Below are 12,500 nucleotides of genomic sequence, written 5' to 3'. Positions count from 1 at the left end.
GGAGAAGAGAAAATTAAGTAAACCAAGAGACAAGAAAAGAAAAGGCGAAAACACACACACACAAAAACACATATTATAAAGAAAAAGAAAAGAATAAAGACAAAGAAAACAAATGCAAGAAAATAAAAAAAGGAATAGAGAAATGAAAGATAAAGATTTGGAGAGAGAGAGAGAGAGAGAGAGAGAGAGAGAGAGAGAGAGAGAGAGAGAGAGAGAGAGAGTATTCCCCTGACTCTCGATTCTTGATGGGAGAAGAACGGGGATCGAATAAGAACAAACATCTCTCTCTCTCTCTCTCTCTCTCTCTCTCTCTCTCTCTCTCTCTCTCTCTCTCTCTCTCTCTCTCTCTCTCTCTGTCCAAATCTTTACCTTTCATTTAAATTTTTTTTAAATTTTTTTATTTTCTCTATGATCTGTAATAGTAATGTAATAATAGTAGTAGTAGTAATAGTAGTAGTAGTAGTAGTAGTAATAGTAGTAGTAGTAGTAGTAGTAGTAGTAGTAGTAGTAGTAGTAATAGTAATAATAATAATAATAATAATAATAATAATAATAATAATAATAATAATAATAATAATAATAATAATGTGATAATAATAACAATAAGAAAGAACAAGAACAACAACAACAACAACAACAACAACAACAACACGATCAGAAACAACAAGATTAAAGAGGATAAAAGAACAAAAAAATGATGAAAAGAATATAGAGAAAAATCATTTAACAAAAAACAAAACAAAAAAAAGGAGCAAATGAATAATGAGAAGCAAATACGGAAGAGGAGAAAAACAATGAATTACCTAGAAAGAAAAAAAAAATGAAGTAAAAATGAAACAAGAAGCAGAACTAAATAAATATGGAATAATTAGCGGAATCGGGAAGGAAGAGGAAGACGAAGGAGGAGAAGGAGAAGGAGGAAGAGGAGGAGGAGGAGGAGGAGGAGGAGGAGGAGGAGGAGGAGGAGGAGGAGGAGGAGGAGGAGGAGGAGGAGGAGGAGGAGGAGGAGGAGGAGGGAAAGATGGGGAAAGGAGAGAAGAAATGGAGAAGAAGAGAGGCAGAAGAAAAAAAAAGACAGGAAATGGAGGCATGAAGAGAATGGAGGAGGAGGAGGAGGAGGAGGAGGAGGAGGAGGAGGAGGAGGAGGAGGAGGAGGAGGAGGAGGAGGAGGAGTAAGATAAGCTCAAGTAAGGGAGGGAGAGGGGAAGAGGGAGATGATGCCTGCAGAGGGGACAGGAAGGCAAGGGAGAAGAGTAGGGAGAGGGGAAAGAGGGGAGAAGGAAGAAGGGAGAGGGGGAGAGAAGGAAGTTCCGGCCTCTCGGAATGTCTGTTAATTGTGTGTCTGTTTTCCCTGGAGGAGGAGGAGGAGGAGGAGGAGGAGGAGGAGGAGGAGGAGGAGGAGGAGGAGGAGGAGGAGGAGGAGGAGGAGGAGGAGAATTTCTTTAATTATTTATGATGGATTAATTCTTCGAGTAGTAGTAGTAGTAGTAGTAGTAGTAGTAGTAGTAGTAGTAGTAGCAGTAGTAGTAGTAGTAGTAGTAGTAGTAGTAGTAGTAGTAGTAGTAGTAGTAGTAGTAGTAGTAGTAGTACTAGTAGTAGTAGCAGCAGCATTTTGTTTTTCCTCTTCCTCCTCCTCCTCCTTCTCCATCTCCACTTCCTCCTTCTCCTTCCTCCTCCTCCTCCTCCTCTTCTTGCTCCTCCCTTTCAAAAACTTCAAACACACCAAAAAAAAAAAAAAAAAAAGATAAAAACAGCAAATCAATATATCGACATTTAGTTATCAGTTCTCTCTCTCTCTCTCTCTCTCTCTCTCTCTCTCTCTCTCTCTCTCTCTCTCTCTCTCTCTCTCTCTCTCTCTCTCTCTCTCTCTCGTATTTCCTTTAAAGAAAGAAAAAATCATTGAACAATATTATTTTCTATCTAACCTTTTTCTCCTTTTCTTGCTTTTATTTTCCCTTTTTTTCCCTTTTCCTGTACGTAACTTTTATTCTTTTTCTCTCCCTTTACCTTCAATATTTTTTTCACCTTTTTATTTTTCCTCTCTCGTTTCTTCCTATTCTTCTTTTTTAGCTTTTACATTTTGTTTCCCTTGCCATTTATTTTGTTATTTTACTCTCTCTCTCTCTCTCTCTCTCTCTCTCTCTCTCTCTCTCTCTCTCTCTCTCTCTCTCTCTCTCTCTCTCTCTCCTTCGTTCATAATTATTCTCCTCTTCCTTCTTTAATCTTTCATGTCCTCTATTTTTCTTCATTCCTTCCATTTTTTCCCTTTTTTTCTTCCACTTATTATTTCCCATATGAAATTAATCCCTCATTCCTTAAGTATTTTTTTCCTTATTTTTCCTCTTCACTCTTTTTATTTTCCTCCTCTTCATTATTCTTTTATCTCCTCTTTTCTTTTCTCATATTTCATTCACTTTCTTCCATTTTCTTTTCTGCTTCTTCGAGAGTGGCGATGAAGCATTTATCTTCGTTTTCTTTCTTATTGCTCTCTCTCTCTCTCTCTCTCTCTCTCTCTCTCTCTCTCTCTCTCTCTCTCTCTCTCTCTCTCTCTCTCTCTCGGATTTCATCAGTATTGGAAAAGAAAATTGAGACAACAGGGTTCATAATAACAATAATAATAATAATAATAATAATAATAATAATAATAATAATAATAATAATAATGATAATAAAAATTCGTGGAATCTATCATAATTATGTAATTTTATGAGGATATATGTTCATTATCATCATTATTATCATTATCATCACCATTATCATTATTATTGCCATTGCCTCCTCATTCTTCTTTTTCATCATCATTATTATCATCACTCATCATCATCGTCATCATTTTCATCACTATCTTTAAAAATTCTATCACAATTGCAGTTCATCATCATAATCATCATCATCACCATCAACACCCATCATCATCAGTATAAGCATCATAGTCATCACCATCATTCATTACTAGAATAACTATCATCACTAAGTCACCATTGGAATCATCACCACCATCACTATCATCATCATCATCATCACCATCACTATTACCCATCTCTTAAACAACGATCATTATTGTAGAGTGATAACACCACCACCATCACCACCATCACCACCACCACCACCACCACCACCACCACCACCACCACCACCAGCCTCCCAACATCTCTTAATACTTATAAACACATTTTTTTCCCTCTATTTTTTTTCCATTACCTTCCCAAACATAATAATCCTCCTCCCTGCGAAAAAAAAGGGAAAACGGAAAAAAAGGAAAAAAAGGAAAAAGGAAAAAAAAACGTAATGCACTTTTCATTTTTCCATTTTCATTTAGTATTTTTCTTTTACAAAATCTCACTTATTATTTTGTTTTTCCTTTGCTATCTTTCCCATTCATTTATTTCCTTCCTATTTCCTTCCGTTTCCTCCACCATTCTCTTAACCTCCCTCTCTTTACTCTTCCTCCCCTCCCTCCCAGTCTCCCCCCTCCCCCTCCCCCTTCCTCCCCCTCCCTGATTATCAAACAACAAACAAGTAATACTGTGGAAGCGAATGGTTTTTCCCTTCCTCAAATTATTTCCCTGCCCAGATAATGGTTAGGGGAGGGGAGGAGGTGGAAATGGGGAGGGAGGAGGAAGGAAGGGGGAGATGGGGTGGAGGCGATGGGGAGGGAATGAAGGACCAGGGGACAGGGGAGGAAAAACGAAGGGGAGGTGGTGGTGGTGATGATGGGGGGAGAGAGAGAGAGAGAGAGAGAGAGAGAGAGAGAGAGAGAGAGAGAGAGAGAGAGAGAGAGAGAGAGAGAGAGAGAGAGAGAGAGAGAGAGAGAGAGAGAGAGAGAATTTGAGTAGGGGAGATAGAAGGAATGAAGGAGGGAAAGGAGGAAAAAAAGGAATAAGGAAGAAGAATGATAAATAGGGGAGAAGGAATGATTAGGATAGGAAATATGGGGAATAATGTTTGGAAGAGGCAAGAAAGAGGGAGAGAGATGATTGGTGAGAGGTAAATGGGGAGAGGAAAAGGAAGAAAATGGTGGAAGATGGGTAAGAAGAAGAGGGGAAGAGAGAGAGGTGGTGACGGGGAGTATAAAGGATGTAATGATGGGGAAGAGAGAAGTGAAGGGAATGGGGTAGTGAGGGGCGTGTATGGGGAGGTTAAGAAGGAAGGACGATGGGGAAGAGAGGGGGGAAAGGGGTGGAATGGGTGATAGAGGGGGTAGAAGATAAAGGAAGGGAAAGGGGAGCATTTTGATAACTTCCGGTCCGTGCTTTTGCCCGATACAGGAGGAGGAGGAGGAGGAGGAGGAGGAGGAGGAGGAGGAGGAGGAGGAGGAGGAGGAGGAGGAGGAGGAGGAGGAGGAGGAGGAGGAGGAGGAGGATTGGTAGTAAAGCTTCTTCCAGTGAAGTCCATCCCTCGTTATAATGTTTCCCCCCCACAAAAATAAAACAATTTTTAAAAGATACGTGCTGTTGTTGTTGTTGTTGGTGGTGGTGGTGGTGGTGGTGGTGGTGGTCACTGGTTTTGTTAGTTTTTCAGTTTAATTTGTAGATTTATTGACGTTTTCTTCATTTGTGTTGTAGATTTATAGTAGTAGTGGTGGTAGCAACAGTAGTAGTAGTAGTAGTAGTAGTAGTAGTAGTAGTAGTAGTAGTAGTAGTAGTAGTAGTAGTAGTGGTGGTGGTAGTAGTAAGTGCTCGTGTTCTTGTCCACATTCATCCTAGTAATTATTCTAACTACAATTAACACCTTCACCACCACCATCGCCACCATCACTAAAAAAAATAAATAAATAAATAAACAAATAAAAAAATAAAATAAATAAATAAATAAATAACCTAACCTAAATTAATAAAGCCTTCATTTCACTCAGCAAGACCTTCCTTTCTTAAAACAATTCAAACTTCGTGACATTTTTCTTACATTCCGCATCACACCTTATACTCAACTAATATTTCTCACTCGTAAATAGCTTAGGTTAGGTTAGGTTATGTTAGGTTAAGGAAGGTTAGGTTAGGTTAGGTTAGGTTAGGTTAGGTTAGGTTAGGTTAGGTTAGGTTAAGGAAGGTTAGGTTAGGTTAGGTTAGGTCAGGTTAGGTTAGGTTAGGGTTAGGTTAGGTCAGGTTAGGTTAGGTTAGGTTAGGTTAGGTTAGGTTAGGTTAAGTTAGGTTAGGTTAGGTTAGGTTAAGTTACGTTAGGTTAGGTTAGGTTAATTAGGTTTGGTTAGGTTAGGTTAGGTTAGGTTAGGTTAGGTTAGGTCAGGTTAGGTTAGGTTAAGGAAGGTTAGGTTAGGTTAAGTTAAGTTACGATAGGTTAGGTTAGGTTAATTAGGTTAGGTTAAGTTACGTTAGGTTAGGTCAATTAGGTTAGGTTACGTTAGGTTAAGTCAATTAGGTTATGTTAGGTTATGTTAGGTCAGTTAGGTTAGGTTAAGTTAGGCTAGGTTAGGTTAAGTTAGGTGAGGTTAGATTAGGTTAAGTTATGTTAAGTTAGGTTCGGTTAGGTTAAGTTAGGTGAGGTTAGATTAGGTTAAGTTATATTAGGTTAAGTTAGGTTAGGTTAGGTTCGGTTCGGTTCGGTTAGCTTAGGTTAGGTTAGATGAGGTTAGGTTAGGTTAGGTTAGGTTAAGTTAGGTGAGGTGAGGTGAGGTGAGGTTAGGTTAGGTTAGGTTAGGTTCGGTTAGGTTAGGTTAGGTTAGGTTAGGTTAGGTTAGGTTAGTTAACACCAATAAAAATACAGTGCATGAAATACGAACTGAAATGACCCATTCTCTCTCTCTCTCTCTCTCTCTCTCTCTCTCTCTCTCTCTCTCTCTCTCTCTCTCTCTCTCTCTCTCTCTCTAACAGCTCAGGGTTCGGAGTGGCCAATTAGCGGTGGTCGTGAGCCAATTACACCATTCTGGACACGAGGAGGAGGAGGAGGAGGAGGAGGAGGAGGAGGAGGAGGAGGAGGAGGAGGAGGAGGAGGAGGAGGAAAAAAAAAAAAACTTTATATATATATATATATATATATATATATATATATATATATATATATATATATATATATATATATATATATATATATATATATATATATATACCGGTTTTTATAATTGTTTGAGAGAGAGAGAGAGAGAGAGAGAGAGAGAGAGAGAGAGAGAGAGAGAGAGAGAGAGAGAGAGAGAGAGAGAGAGAGAGAGAGAGAGGGCGTAGTGTAGAAAGGACACAATACATCCATTAAATATTCTAAAAAGTCTTGTAGAAAAGGACCCATACAACTCTCTCTCTCTCTCTCTCTCTCTCTCTCTCTCTCTCTCTCTCTCTCTCTCTCTCTCTCTCTCTTTGTCCAATAGAAGGGTTAATCAAGGCAGCGAGAGAGAGAGAGAGAGAGAGAGAGAGAGAGAGAGAGAGAGAGAGAGAGAGAGAGAGAGAGAGAGAGAGAGAGAGAGAGAGAGAGAGAGAGAGAGAGAGAGAGAGAGAGAGAGAGAGAGATTTAAGGAGTATGGACGAAACATAATGAAACACAAGATCTAGAGAGAGAGAGAGAGAGAGAGAGAGAGAGAGAGAGAGAGAGAGAGAGAGAGAGAGAGAGAGAGAGAGAGAGAGAGAGAGAGAGAGAGAGAGAGAGGTGACCCGGAAGTGTGTGTTGCTTACCTGAGCCGGAAGAGGCCAGCAGGAGGAGGAGAAGGGCGCCCCCCAGCCAGGAGAGGGGGCGGGGGCGGGAGGGGGCAGTGACGTCATCATTCCTGGGAAAAAAAAATAAGAATGAAATTAGATTGGAAATATATTAAAAGTGTATCAATATTATTAATGGTTGATGTAAAGATTGTTGCTGGGCTGGCCTGGAATAGATGGACAGCTGACTTGTTGTTGTTGTTGTTGTTGTTGTTGTTGTTGTTATCACTATTATACACATTGTTGTTACTTTCATAATTGTTCTTCTTCTTGTCCTCATTAAAAAAAAAAGGTGTCATTTCCATTATCATCATCATTTCAGTCATCATACACTATTATTTTCACTATTATTATTATCATCATTAATATCATCATCATCATCATCATCAACACCATCATGGCTGAAAACTTCTATTACTACTACCACTACTACTTCAACAACAACAACAACAACAACAACTACTACTACTACTACTACTACTACTACTACTACTACTTATACAACTACTGTCACCACTACTTTTAAAACAACAACAACAACAACAACAACAACAACAACAACAACAACAACAATAATAATAATAATAATAATAATAATAATAATAATAATAATAATAATAATCATTACCCCACATCTGCCGAACAAGTGGAAGAGAGAGAGGGGAGCTGAGGGGAAAAAGGCAGGGAGAGGGAAAGGAGAGTAACAGGTGGAGAGAATGCTGAGGGAAGAGAGGGGAAGGACGAGGGAAGTACAGGGAGTGAGAGTAAGCAGAGGTGAGTGAAGGAGGGGAGATATGACAAAAGAGGGAGAGTAGGGGGAGAGAGAGAGAGAGAGAGAGAGAGAGAGAGAGAGAGAGAGAGAGAGAGAGAGAGAGAGAGAGAGAGAGAGAGAGAGAGAGAGAGTAAAAATTGAAACGTGAGAGGATTTCTTTCTCTCTCTCTCTCTCTCTCTCTCTCTCTCTCTCTCTCTCTCTCTCTCTCTCTCTCTCTCTCTCTCTCTCTCTCTCTCTAGCCATGCAATCTGTAGTGAGTTTCATAATTCTCTACCAAATCTATACAATCCGTATTCTATTCTATACAAACAAATGAAAAAAATAATAATAAATATATAAACAAATATTGAAACTTATGCAAATACAGATACTTACTCTCTCTCTCTCTCTCTCTCTCACACACACACACACACACACACACACACACACACACACACACACACACGCACAGAGCTCATTTGAACTAAACGGGCTTGCAAGCATACATACATATTTACACACACACACACACACACACACACACACACACACACACACACACACACACACACACACACACACACACACAGGCCTAAATACCCGAACGCACACAAATGGAAAGGATTACAGCTGCATTGTAATTGTAATCTTCCTCTTTATGTAAACTAATGATATAAAACTGATCTCGTTTTGAGAGAGGTTGGGGTTAAGGGGAGGGAGGGAGAGATGGGTGCAAGGGGCGAGGGAGGGTGGGGAGACTGGTGGAAGGGGAGATGGAGGGGAGGTAGGTCGGGGTTAGAAAAGTGAGGGGTGAAAGGGGTGAAGGAGGGGGAAAGGGGGGATAATGTGAATAAAGGACATAGGAGAGAGAGGAATGAAAGCATGTGAAAGGAAATGGAAGGGTAAATCGAAACGTGTTATTGAAAAGGTAGAAGGAAGGATAGCAGGAAAGGAAGGGGGAAACAGTGAAAGAGAAGGAAAAAAAAAGACAAGGCGAAGGAAAATATAAAAAAAATATAGAAAAGGGAAAGAGGGGAAGAAAAGGAAATAAAAGGAAAGAAGACCTAGAGAAAAGAAAAGGAAAACATGAAAGCATAAAAAAAGGAAGAAGAGAAAATAAAGAAAAAAAGAAATGGTAAAGGGAAAAAAATTAAAGGAAAAACAATGAATAATACAAACGAAGGAAAAACAAAAAAAAAGATAAAAAAAGAGGAAAGGAACAAGAGGAAACACGAAAGAAATGAATGAAGGAAAAGGAAAAAGAGAAGGAAAGCTAGAAATAGAAGGGGAAGGAAGAGAAAGAAATATGGTTATGAAAGGGAAGCACATTAAGGGAGAACAAAGGAATAAGAGAGAAGGGAGGAAAAGAGGGATAAAAAGGGCAGTGAAGGGGAAAAATGGGAGAGAGATAGATAAAACAGGAAAAAAGGGGAAGAAAACGGGAGATAAACAGACAGAAAAAGAGAGAGAGAACAGAGAAGAACGGAATAAAGAAGAACAGAGAGAGGGGGAGAGATGAGAGGGAGTAGGAGAGACAGGAAGGGAAGGGGAGGGAGGAAAAAAGGGGAAGAGAGAAGGGGAGGGAGAGGTGAAGGATAACAATATGAACAGAAGAGATTTGAGGGGAAGTAAAGGGAGGAATGGGGAGGTGAGGGGAAGATGTGAGGAAAGAGAGGGGAGGTGAGGGGAGGTAAGGAGAGCGGATGAGGAGGGGAAGAGGAATATCACTACAGAAAGGGAGAGGAAATAAGGGGGGGGGGAGAGAGAGAGAGAGAGAGAGAGAGAGAGAGAGAGAGAGAGAGAGAGAGAGAGAGAGAGAGAGAGAGAGAGAGAGAGAGAGAGAGAGAGAGAGAGAGAGAGAGAGATGAGGGGATGAACAATAACACTATGGAAGCGGAGAGGAGAGACAAGGAAAAAATGAGAGAGGGGAGAAAAGAGGAGGGATAGGAAGAGGAAAAGGAGAAGACGGGAAGAAGAGGGGAGGAAGAAGAGCACGATGAAAACGGAGAGAAGAAGAGATGAGAGGAAAATGACAAGAGAGGGTGAAAAGTGGGAGGGGAGGGGAAGAGGGGAGAGGACAGGTGCAATTTAATGAGGGGGTCACCTGCGCAACACACCTGGCCGGGACTCGCTTTATTAATTAAGGTATTTATTGCTGGGGTTGCTTTTTTCTTGAGTGGAAGACTGCCCGCTCTTATTATTATTATTATTATTATTATTATTATTATTATTATTATTATTATTATCATCATCATTTTCCGTTTGGCAAAATCTATATATTGTTTATTTTATTCATTATCGTTCATTTCATTTATCACTTTCCTTTTGCTCTATCAAATACGGGGGGAAGAGAGAGAGAGAGAGAGAGAGAGAGAGAGAGAGAGAGAGAGAGAGAGAGAGAGAGAGAGAGAGAGAGAGAGAGAGACCATTACTATGAAACACCTTACCACAACAAAAACAACAACAGAGAGAGAGAGAGAGAGAGAGAGAGAGAGAGAGAGAGAGAGAGAGAGAGAGAGAGAGAGAGAGAGAGAGAGAGAGAAGGGGGATTGGGAGAACAGTTGCCTAATTGTGTTTTCCTTCAATTTGATTTCCCCTTTTCTTTATTCCTTCACTGCATCCCCTCCTCCTTCCCTCCTGCCATTTCCTCTTTCATTAGCTACCTTTGATCTCTCTCTCTCTCTCTCTCTCTCTCTCTCTCTCTCTCTCTCTCTCTCTCTCTCTCTCTCTCTCTCTCTCTCTCTCTCTCTCAATCAGTCTCTCAATTTATGTATCTATCTACGTAGCATCTACGAGTATCTATCTATTTCTCCATCCATTCATTCATCCATCCATCTATTCAGACAACTATTCCCTCTTCTTCAATGACAATCAACTGTCCACCCTCTTCTACAATGAACATCCTCAATCTGTCCTTTACTTATAATGTAAACTGGAAACTTCACATCTCATCTCTTGCTAAAACAGCTTCTATGAAGTTAGGTGTTCTGAGTCGTCTCCGCCAGTTTTTCTCACCCTCCTCCACCCCCTTGTTAACTCTATACAGGGGCCTTATCCGCCCTTGTAAGTAGTATGGTTCACATGTATGGGGGATGGTGGGTGTTCCAGTCATATCGCTCTTCTAGACAGGGTGGAATCAAAACCATTTCGTCTTATCAACTCCTCTCCTCTAACTGACTGTCTTCAGCCTCTCTCTCATCGCCGCAATGTTGCATCTCTAGCTGTCTTCTACCGCTATTTTCACGCTAACTGCCTTTCCTATTTTGCTAACTGCATGCCTCCCCTCCTCCCACAGCCTCCCTGCACAAAACTTTCTTCTCTCTCTCTTGCCCTGATTCTGTCCACCTCTCTAATGCAAGAGTTTAACCAGTATTCTCAATCATTCATCCCTTCCTCTGGTAAACTCTGGAACTCCCTGCCTGCTTCTGTATTTCCACCTTCCCATGACTTGGACTCTTTCAAGACGGAGGTTTCAAGACAATTATCCTCTAATTTTGGGGACTCGTTTCTGATTCTGTTTAGGGACTGGGTCTTTTCAAATTTTGTTCCCCTTGCCCGGTGCCCCTTCTACATCAAAAATAAATAAATAAATAAATAAATAAATAAATAAATAAATAAATAAATATATACAGATATGTCCTTTTTCTTTACTTGTTTGGAATTGTGAACCATGATCGTGTTTGTCTTTTTTTTCTCCTTGGCCTGTCTTCGTAATACATCAAAGAAATAATCACTATAAAAAAAAAAGGTCAATGTAAATAAATAACTTAAAAATATATATATAAAAAAATGAATAAATAAAATGAAATAAATAAATAAAAAATAAATAAAAAAAACAGCAGAAATGTAAGTGCAGGGACAGGACAAGCAAGTGAGCGATCATTTGTGGGCAAGTTAGCCTTCTTCCACGGCACGGACAGACAACACGGCCATTACTGCAGCAAATTAGATACTGCGCAGTTTGTCAACACACTTAGCGGCGCGTTTCAAATTGTTTCATCTCGCGGGTCAAGTTAGTTACAGCCAAGTGTGTGTGTGTGTGTGTGTGTGTGTGTGTGTGTGTGTGTGTGTGTGTGTGTGTGTGTGTGTGTGTGTGTGTGTGTGTGTGTGTGTGTGTGTGTGTTATTTATTTATTTTTTTAAGGGAGTAAGATAATGCAAGGTAAGGTTAGGGATGTGTGAAAGTTTCTATGATGGTATGTGGTGCTTGTGATAATAATAATAATAATAATAATAATAATAATAATAATAATAATAATAATAATAATAATAACAATGATGATGACAATAATAATAATAATAATGAGAAGAAGAATAACAAGAACAAGAAGAACAAGAAGAACAAGAATAAGAACAAGAACAAGAAAAGAATAACAAGAAGAAGAAAAAAAGAAAAGAAGAAAAGAAAAGCAACAGCAACAGCAGCAGCAGCAACAACAACAACAACGAAGAAAAAAGGAAGAAGAAGAAGAAGAAGAAGAAGAAGAAGAAGAAGAAGAAGAAGAAGAAGAAGAAGAAGAAGAAGAAGAAGAAGAGAAGCAATCACATTAAAAAAAAACATACAATAATATATACAAAAACAACAACAACATCAAAATAAAAACAAAGAAGAACGAGAGGAAGAGATAAAAAGAAAGAAAAAAAGAAACAAGAAGAAAGAGAATAAGTTCTGAAAGAAAAAAACGATTATAGAAAGAGAAAAAAAGAAAAGAAACGAAACAAAAAAAAGAATGAGAAGAAAAAGAGGAAATGAAAACCAGAGACAAAAACTGAAATAGAATGAAAAATTAAACACCATCACAACCAACAACAACAACAACAACAACAACAACAACAACAACAACAACAACAACAACAGATAGCAACAGGGGAAGGAGAAGCGATTGAATATTCAAGAAGGGGGAGGGGGAAGGGGGGAGAAGGAGAAAAGGAGGGGAGGATGGAAGGAGGGAGGGGAGGGATGGGAGAGCAGAGGGGGAAGGAGGAGGGAGGGAGATGATGGATTTGAGTGGAGGTAAAACTGAGATGAAGAGGAAGATAGAGGAGGAGGAGGAGGAGGAGGAGGAGGAGGAGGAGGAGGAGGAGGAGGAGGACGAGGAGGAGGAGGAGGA

At 39.7% G+C, this 12,500-nt stretch overlaps 1 protein-coding gene across 1 annotated transcript in view; it reads right to left on the bottom strand.

Moving 5' to 3' along the window:
* LOC135104839 (uncharacterized) overlaps nucleotides 1-12,500 on the bottom strand; it is a 117,222-nt gene that overhangs the window by 93,697 nt on the left and 11,025 nt on the right. The window contains exon 2 of the mRNA XM_064012507.1: nucleotides 6,618-6,709. The gene's annotated coding sequence lies outside the window, so the exon portion shown is untranslated. The remainder of the gene's footprint in view (nucleotides 1-6,617; nucleotides 6,710-12,500) is intronic.

Source organism: Scylla paramamosain, chromosome 11 (genome assembly GCF_035594125.1).
Source record: "Scylla paramamosain isolate STU-SP2022 chromosome 11, ASM3559412v1, whole genome shotgun sequence".
Classification (NCBI taxonomy): Eukaryota; Metazoa; Arthropoda; class Malacostraca; order Decapoda; family Portunidae; genus Scylla; species Scylla paramamosain.
Note: the sequence above shows the minus strand (reverse complement) of the source record. Positions and strands in the feature narration are given on the sequence as shown.